The following is a 7,266-nucleotide window of genomic DNA, read 5'->3' as shown; positions in this document are numbered from 1 at the left end:
TCCATATGGAAGGAATGACAACTGCAAAGATCCTAGAATAGAAATATAAAGGCTGTGATAAAGGACAAAAAGACAGTCTTTTGTGTTTTTAGTCATATTTCACCTACATTATCTTACATTTTTAACAGAACTAATGGACACAACCAAAAGATACTCACAGAGCACTTACTACACCAGTACTAGACTGGCTACTAGACATGCAGACTCTGTTTTGAAGGAACTTGACAGTGGTTTCTATGAATTGAAAGAAATCTTAGAATTTGACTCCAGCCACTCAAGCAGAATCTCTGAAATTAGGTGAAAGTGTGCCTTTTTTACATTGTGTAATCCAAGTTTAATTTTTTTAAGGGACAGCAGAGATATCACTTGCAAAACAGAAATGCAGGTTTATCTTTCAGTCGAAAGTATTCCAGTAAGTCATAAATCAACTGGTCATTTCTCTATTTAATGATTTACCACCTTATCAAAGGCATCTCCTTGTTGTCTTTTTATGAGGCTTATCATCTAGAGCCAGCCTCCAAAATTAGAGGCTAATAAATGATTAGCTACATGTTTAGATGTGCAACAGCTGACTGGGGAGTAATAAAAGATCCTTCTCCACCTTACCATTCAGCTCAGTGATTCAGTCTGTGTCCACTGGCACAATCCTGTAAAAGTCTGGCAGTCATTCCGTCCATGTTCAGCACGGGCAGCTGGGTGGAAGGAAGCCTCTTCAAAGTGGCTTTGGAGAAGCTCAGTAATCTGCTGCTCACACTCATCCCATTCAGAAGTCTCAGACCTCTACCTCCCTCTGTCACCTGTCCATACACAGAGGCAGATATTGACATTTTGATTTTTATTTATAATTTTGGAAATCTTTGGCCATTCAAGTATACTGTCAGATTTCACCCATCTTTATGCAAATTTCACTAATTTTGGAAATCCAAATAATGCTACCAATAGAGGCAAAAAGGTTACCTTTTAAAAGCAAATCCTTTTACCTGGCAAACAAGGAGTTAGGGTGTTTTATATTAAAAGTTTCCATGCACTGCAGAATTATTCTTTCCAGCCCAATGTAGATATATAGGTATATGCTGCCTTGGAAGATGATGATAGATGATAGATACATAGATGATAAATAGATAGATAGATAGATAGATAGATAGATAGATAGATAGATAGATAGATAGATGATAGATAGATTAGATAGATAGATAGATAGATAGATAGATAGATAGATAGATAGATAGATAGATAATAGATAAGAAAAGGCAGGGAGGGGAGAGAAAGAAGGAGGAGGAGGAGAAGAAGAACAAGAAGGAAGGGAGAGGAGGGAGGGAGAAAGAGGAGGAGAGAAAGGGGGAGGGAGGGAGAGAAGGAAGGGAGGGAGGGTGTGTAGAACCCACTGCTCAGGTCTGCAGGTCTAGAAACTTGATATGCTTGATTTTCTCAGGATTAATCAGCCTCTTAGAAGATGACTCAATCCAACAACCTTATGTAGGAATATTTATAAAAAGTTTATATTCACTGTCATTTTTAAATTTCACTAGAAGAAATCTCCCTGACCAAGATCTAAAGCCAATCTCCTGCATTCTTGTGGAAAGATGTATTCAGCCTTAGAGTTTAGTTGGTTGGTGGAGAAAGAATTTGACCCAAAGGAGTTTGTATTCTCTGGCAGAGGTCATTATTGATATTACAGAAAGAACAGAAACCAAAGCTGTTAAAGTAAGTGAGCTGATGGCTGAGGCAGAAGTCCTTCTTCTACCTCAAACCATCCTACATTCATGAGGTCATCCCATTCAAGATTTAGTCCAGAGATCTGAAAATGGAGAAACTCAGTGCTGACGGAATAATCACAGAAGATCAATCAAAGTAGAAGTAACTCTTGTTAATATAATTGACAGTAGGTAGGTGTATATGCTGGTTACTAGCAGTCTCCATAAATATTTCTGGTTCTCCACTTGCCTGGTACATGGTAGGGTTGCATTTACCCACCCCATTTATATTAGATATGCTCATTACTTTAGGGGAAAAAAAGAAATGTGAACAGAAGAGAAAGATGTCACTTCCAGGCTGACACACTAACAGACCAGCTGTAATTTGTGACATCTTCTGATATGGTTATTACGGACTCACAGGCTGAGATGCCTGCACTGAGCAAAGCTCCATGCCCATCTTTGTTAGGCGTGTGTGTAAGAAAGAAATGATTGTTGGGTTAAACTGCTGAGATATGGGGGTTGTTTATTACTGAAACATAAACCAACCTATCTTTCCTTTTTTTGTATAAAGCCCAAAATTAAATATTATTCTCAATTGAAGTACCTTCTCTGAGTCAAGGTATATTGACAACCTAATTAACCCCTAGAGGTTCACTTCATTTTTTTTCCCCACTGGGTTTTTATATAGTCAGAACAAAGGGCACTGCGAAATGCTGTGAGATGCCTGGAAAAGCATAATAAACTATTACTGCGCTATAATACAGCATAATCTCTGGTGATTGTGTTAGACCTGCCTGCCAAACACCATAGCTCATTCATCATTTATTCCTTCATTCGTTCACTCAGCAAATATGTGTAGAGTGTTTACTATAGTAAACACTATAGTAAACACGTATAGTAAACACGTGTAGTAAATACACGTATAGTAAACTATGCTGGATCCTAGAGATAGAATCATAAAACGACTGGGACAGTCACAGCCCTTAAAATGCACTTATATCTTAGCCTCTTTACTCTCACTCTCTCAGATTCCATGAAGAATATGTACTTTTCACCAAAATATATTCCTTTCTTGTAACTGCTTAGGCTGCCGCTTTCCTTAGCTATGTTCTTAATCCAAATATATGCTCGACAATACTGCTTCTCCAACTACCAGATTTTTTCTGATACTTTTGTAGAATATAATAAAGATAGCTTACTAGAAAAATATTTTCCGTAATCAGATATCAAAGCAATGTCAATAAGTTTAAAAGCTTCTAAATGATTACTCCCAATTTCTGTACTTATCTCCTTCAAGAAGGACAAACATTCACAGACTGTTGCCAGTGTATGGACTACACTTTAAGCAGCACTGCTCCGGACAAGCAGGTAGGACTCAAACAAACTGGGTGTTCTATTTTCATCTATGCAACCATCTGCCTCGCAAAGTTATAAAGTTGTATACACTGGTTAACCTCTTCAGGTCAGTCCTCCACTTCCCATATAACCCACCACTTCTATTATTGTTTAGTTGATATTTTTAAATCAACTCACTTCTTTGTGTCTACCCCATGTAAGTGGAAAACCAATTTCACTAGTCATAAGTAAAATGTAAATAAAGGAGTGCTATGAATAAGCAATGCAAATCTAGAAAGATGGGGCTGACTGCTCTGGGAAGAGTTAAAATCTCACCATGCAGAACCGAAACTCACAACTTGGCAGAATTAGAAAATTGAGTGGGAATAAAACAAGAACACTTACTGATTATGTATTTCATTGCTAGCTAATCCCCTATTCGTGTTCCATATAAGCCATTTTAAGGACCAAATAGTATTGTCTCTATACTTCAAAGCAAAGGGCATTATTTTAACTCTCCCAGTATAAGAACCAACTCCTAGTTGCTTTCCATGACTGTTTCTGTCTACAGGCACCAATAGGTGGTTGTAATCAAATAAGTAACTGATCGAGCAGGGGAGTTAAATGTCACCACTTCCTTTCCTTGTACCCCTGGCTTATGGGCCACTGACACTGCAAACCATAGGCTCACTTGGACTTTTGAATGTAATATTTCCTCCAGCTCCAAATAGTTTTAATTTAAAACTAATCTCTTTATGAGACTTTTTGGAGTCCTGTTGCAGTATCAGGCACACGATAAATCCCTAACTAATTTGTATTTTCTTCCTTCTTCCATTAATAATCCGTTTCTTTATCTTATGAGGAAAATATTCATATATTTAATGACTAGGATGCTTCCTTAGGCTTGCTGTTGTAATGATTTAATCACAATCCACAATTATAATACTGGTGATATTACCCACCACACCTCAGAAGTTTGGTTTGTTCTCTCTGTTTCCACATAACTACAACCCTGCCCAGCTTAGAGCAGACACAAGGAAGCAGAGACTCCAAGGACAAAAGAGTTGCTCCCTCAGTTGTTTATTCTCTGTAAATTACTGCAGCTAAACATCAGATCAGGGCTTCTGTGTGCAGTGGGAAAGCTGTGAATATACACAGGCTGAAGAATTACATTTGTGACATATTTCCAGAGATGGGAACAGGGGTCAAATGTTTATAACAATTGAAAGATCCTTCCGCAGGCATTTCTTACCTAATGTTGAATTTTATCAAAGACTTTTTTTTCCAACTAGCTATTTCAAGTAAATGCTAACCATATAGTGTCTCTTCTCTCCCTTCAGGATATACAAACCACAGAATTCCGATGACTCACCCCAAAATAGCTTATGAATATGCCAGGGACGGAAGGGCATGCTGTTTAGTTCTTTAAAACTTCCTGCCAAACTGAAGAAACTGAAAAACTGAACATACACAGTTATTTGGGTACTAACTGTGAGTAATAATGAGAATTTGATCCCCTTTAGTGTTCTGGGTTAAAAACAGTTTGCCTAACATGTCCGGTTACATCCTGTTTGCTACGCATGTGACTCCTCAAAAGAAATAATAATATAATATTAATAGCACAATGTTTCATTGTTAAGGCTGCTTTATCTATGTTAATGGTTCCCAAGCATTTAAAGCCATGTGCGGACTAAGGTCATTTCTTGGGAGAACTATAAATTAATGGCTTTATGAAACATATATCATCATTATGACCGAAATTAAAAGTCAGGATTGAATGTATGAAATTTCAAGGCTGCATAAACCCTTAAAAATGAAAGGCAGTAAAGTATATTGGTTAAAATCTTGGGCTTGAATCCCAGCACAACTCTGTCACCTTTTGCAGTTATTTGTCTTCCCTAAATCCTACTTTCCCCACATGTAAGATAAAGACAATGATAATACTTACTATGTGTAGGGTTAGGACTCTGTAGAATGAGGATTAAATGAAGGCATGCGTGTAAATAAGGGGTACTGCTAAGTAAATAAGTTATCTGGTGCAATCTTTTTTTAGTGAAACCTAAAGACCAAAGCCATTACGTGACCTAAGAACAGTACACACTCATCAGTGCACTGCTGAAATATAGTATTATAAGGCTGTGGTTAAAAACAGGCTCTGGGCCGCTGAACTGCTGTCGCCACGATCATCCCTCTGCGCAGCTTCACCTGCGGCAAGTCCTGGGCAGCAAATGGGAGGCCCACATGAGCTACTGCAGGCCAAGCGCGCACTCGGGGGCGCCCTGGATGCGCTGGGCCTGCACCATTCCTGCTGCAACCACAGGCTGCTGGCCCACGGGACTTGGAGAAGATGCACAACTACAATGCCCTGGAGAAGTGACCGTGCGGGCCACACCAGTACTTGCACCTGACCAGAGTTCATTTCACTGAGGTGTGGGTAGCTGGAAGCAATGCCTGCCCACAGCTACGTGGACATTCATCTCCTGCTCTGGAGCCATCTAGTAAATGTCTTTGCAGAACCACTTAAAAAAGGTCTCTGGAACCAATCATCCCAGTCATCCCTGTTCAAGCCCCAGTTTTCCTATGTGCTAGCTGTATAACCTTGAACAAGTCACTAAACTTTTCTGTACCTCAGTCTTACCTACAATATGAAGATAATAATAGTACTTTTCTCACAGGGTTGTTGTGACAGCTTAAAAAGAATACAGGTAACAGTGATATATTAGCACATAATAACTACTCAATAAATATTACTACACCAAAATTAGGAAGTTCTGGTTATTCCAAAGATACATTTTAAAGTAAAATAAGTGTCAACAATGCCAGATTTTTAGAAACCATATTCCATAAAAGCAAGCTAAATTTTAACAAAAATAAACTTAAATTTTTCTATGATTAGTTTATAAGATGAGCAGAATATTTGCAGATGTCTTTTCAGACTAAGGTACATGTCTTCTTTAACCATGTTTATATGTCATATATCCATTTTCTCACAGAAAAACATTTCAAGAAACAACCCCAACTGCTAAAGAGTCACTTCTATTGGAATTTGAAAAGAATGCCAACATCCAGCTGCCCTTGGCGTCTGTAGAAGCATAATGCAGTGGGAAGAGCAGTGACTCCCCTTTTCAGTTGAGGCCCTGACAATGGACCAGCTACGGTCAAGTTACTCAGCTTCCGAATCACCATCTGTCAAGTGGGGGCAGTACACCTTACCTGCCTTGTAGTAAATACTACATGGAAATAGGCATGTGATATGCTTGTGATATGCATGTGTGTTCATGCCGTAAACACTGATGTAGCACTTTGATTGACTAATTTATTTAAAACTATTCTGAAACAGAAATAAACTTTGCTTATTACATACTAAAATGACATAGAGACTCTGATTTTAAGAAGCAGTGGCAAAGAGAAAACCTTCAAATCTCAAAAAAGAAAGAATTTGGAACTTGCCATTCTTGACATGTGATAAAAAGGCATGCAAGACTATATATTTGTGCATGTCTTGAGAGGCATTAGCACAGAGCCCCCATAGCAGGTGCTTAGGACATATTTGTTAAAAGAATGTGTAAGACATAAATAAAAGCTCTTAAGACTTATTGTTTCCAGCCCCTAATCGATACGACACCACCGTATCCCTATTCCCACTCAATTGGCATCTAATTTGAAAATCACTGATATAGGCCCAGCCACTGATGCCTTCTGAGGGTTATGTGCCTACAGCTGCTGGCATGTTAATTATAAGGTTAAAAGGTGACAGTGGTGTGAAGAACTTCCCCAACCCGTCACTTGTTTTTCAAGTAATAGCCTATGCTTCATGTTTGCGTTGTCTTAAGTTGTGCAAGGGATCTCAATCCTCAACTGAAACCAGTGGTCAAAAGACCTTAGAGGGTATATTTCCTAGCCTCAATGGATATGTCCAAAAATAAGCGAAAAAATATCCACATGGCCTTTATACACCGTGTGTCTATTAAAACACCTTAGGAAACAAATGCGAGTGTTCTGTGATTTGGTGGTGGCATGCCAGCCTGGGCTGGTATCATGGTTCCTCATACCTTCCAAGAGAAATTTTGTTGATCAGAACTATGCTGAAAGCTTCAAGGGAGCAGACAACTCAGATGACTGGTGACAGGATCAGGAAGAAACTCCTTCCTGATCCTGTCACAATCAAAGATCAGATGGAGACGGGTCTCCGGGGTGGCACATGTTTGCTGGCACAGCCCTCCCCCTGCATCAG

At 38.9% G+C, this 7,266-nt stretch overlaps 1 pseudogene; it reads left to right on the top strand.

Annotated features, from left to right (window-relative positions):
* Positions 1 to 5,199: 5,199 nt before the first annotated feature.
* On the top strand, positions 5,200 to 5,409 carry LOC128626048 (DNA-directed RNA polymerases I, II, and III subunit RPABC5-like; annotated as a pseudogene).
* The last annotated feature ends 1,857 nt before the right edge of the window (positions 5,410 to 7,266 follow it).

The sequence above is a fragment of the Artibeus jamaicensis genome, unplaced genomic scaffold, assembly GCF_021234435.1.
Source record: "Artibeus jamaicensis isolate MK-2021 breed Jamaican fruit bat unplaced genomic scaffold, CSHL_Jam_final scaffold_1964, whole genome shotgun sequence".
NCBI lineage: Eukaryota > Metazoa > Chordata > Mammalia > Chiroptera > Phyllostomidae > Artibeus > Artibeus jamaicensis.
The sequence above is the reverse complement of the archived record's forward strand: the minus strand, read 5'-3'. Positions and strand labels throughout refer to the sequence as shown.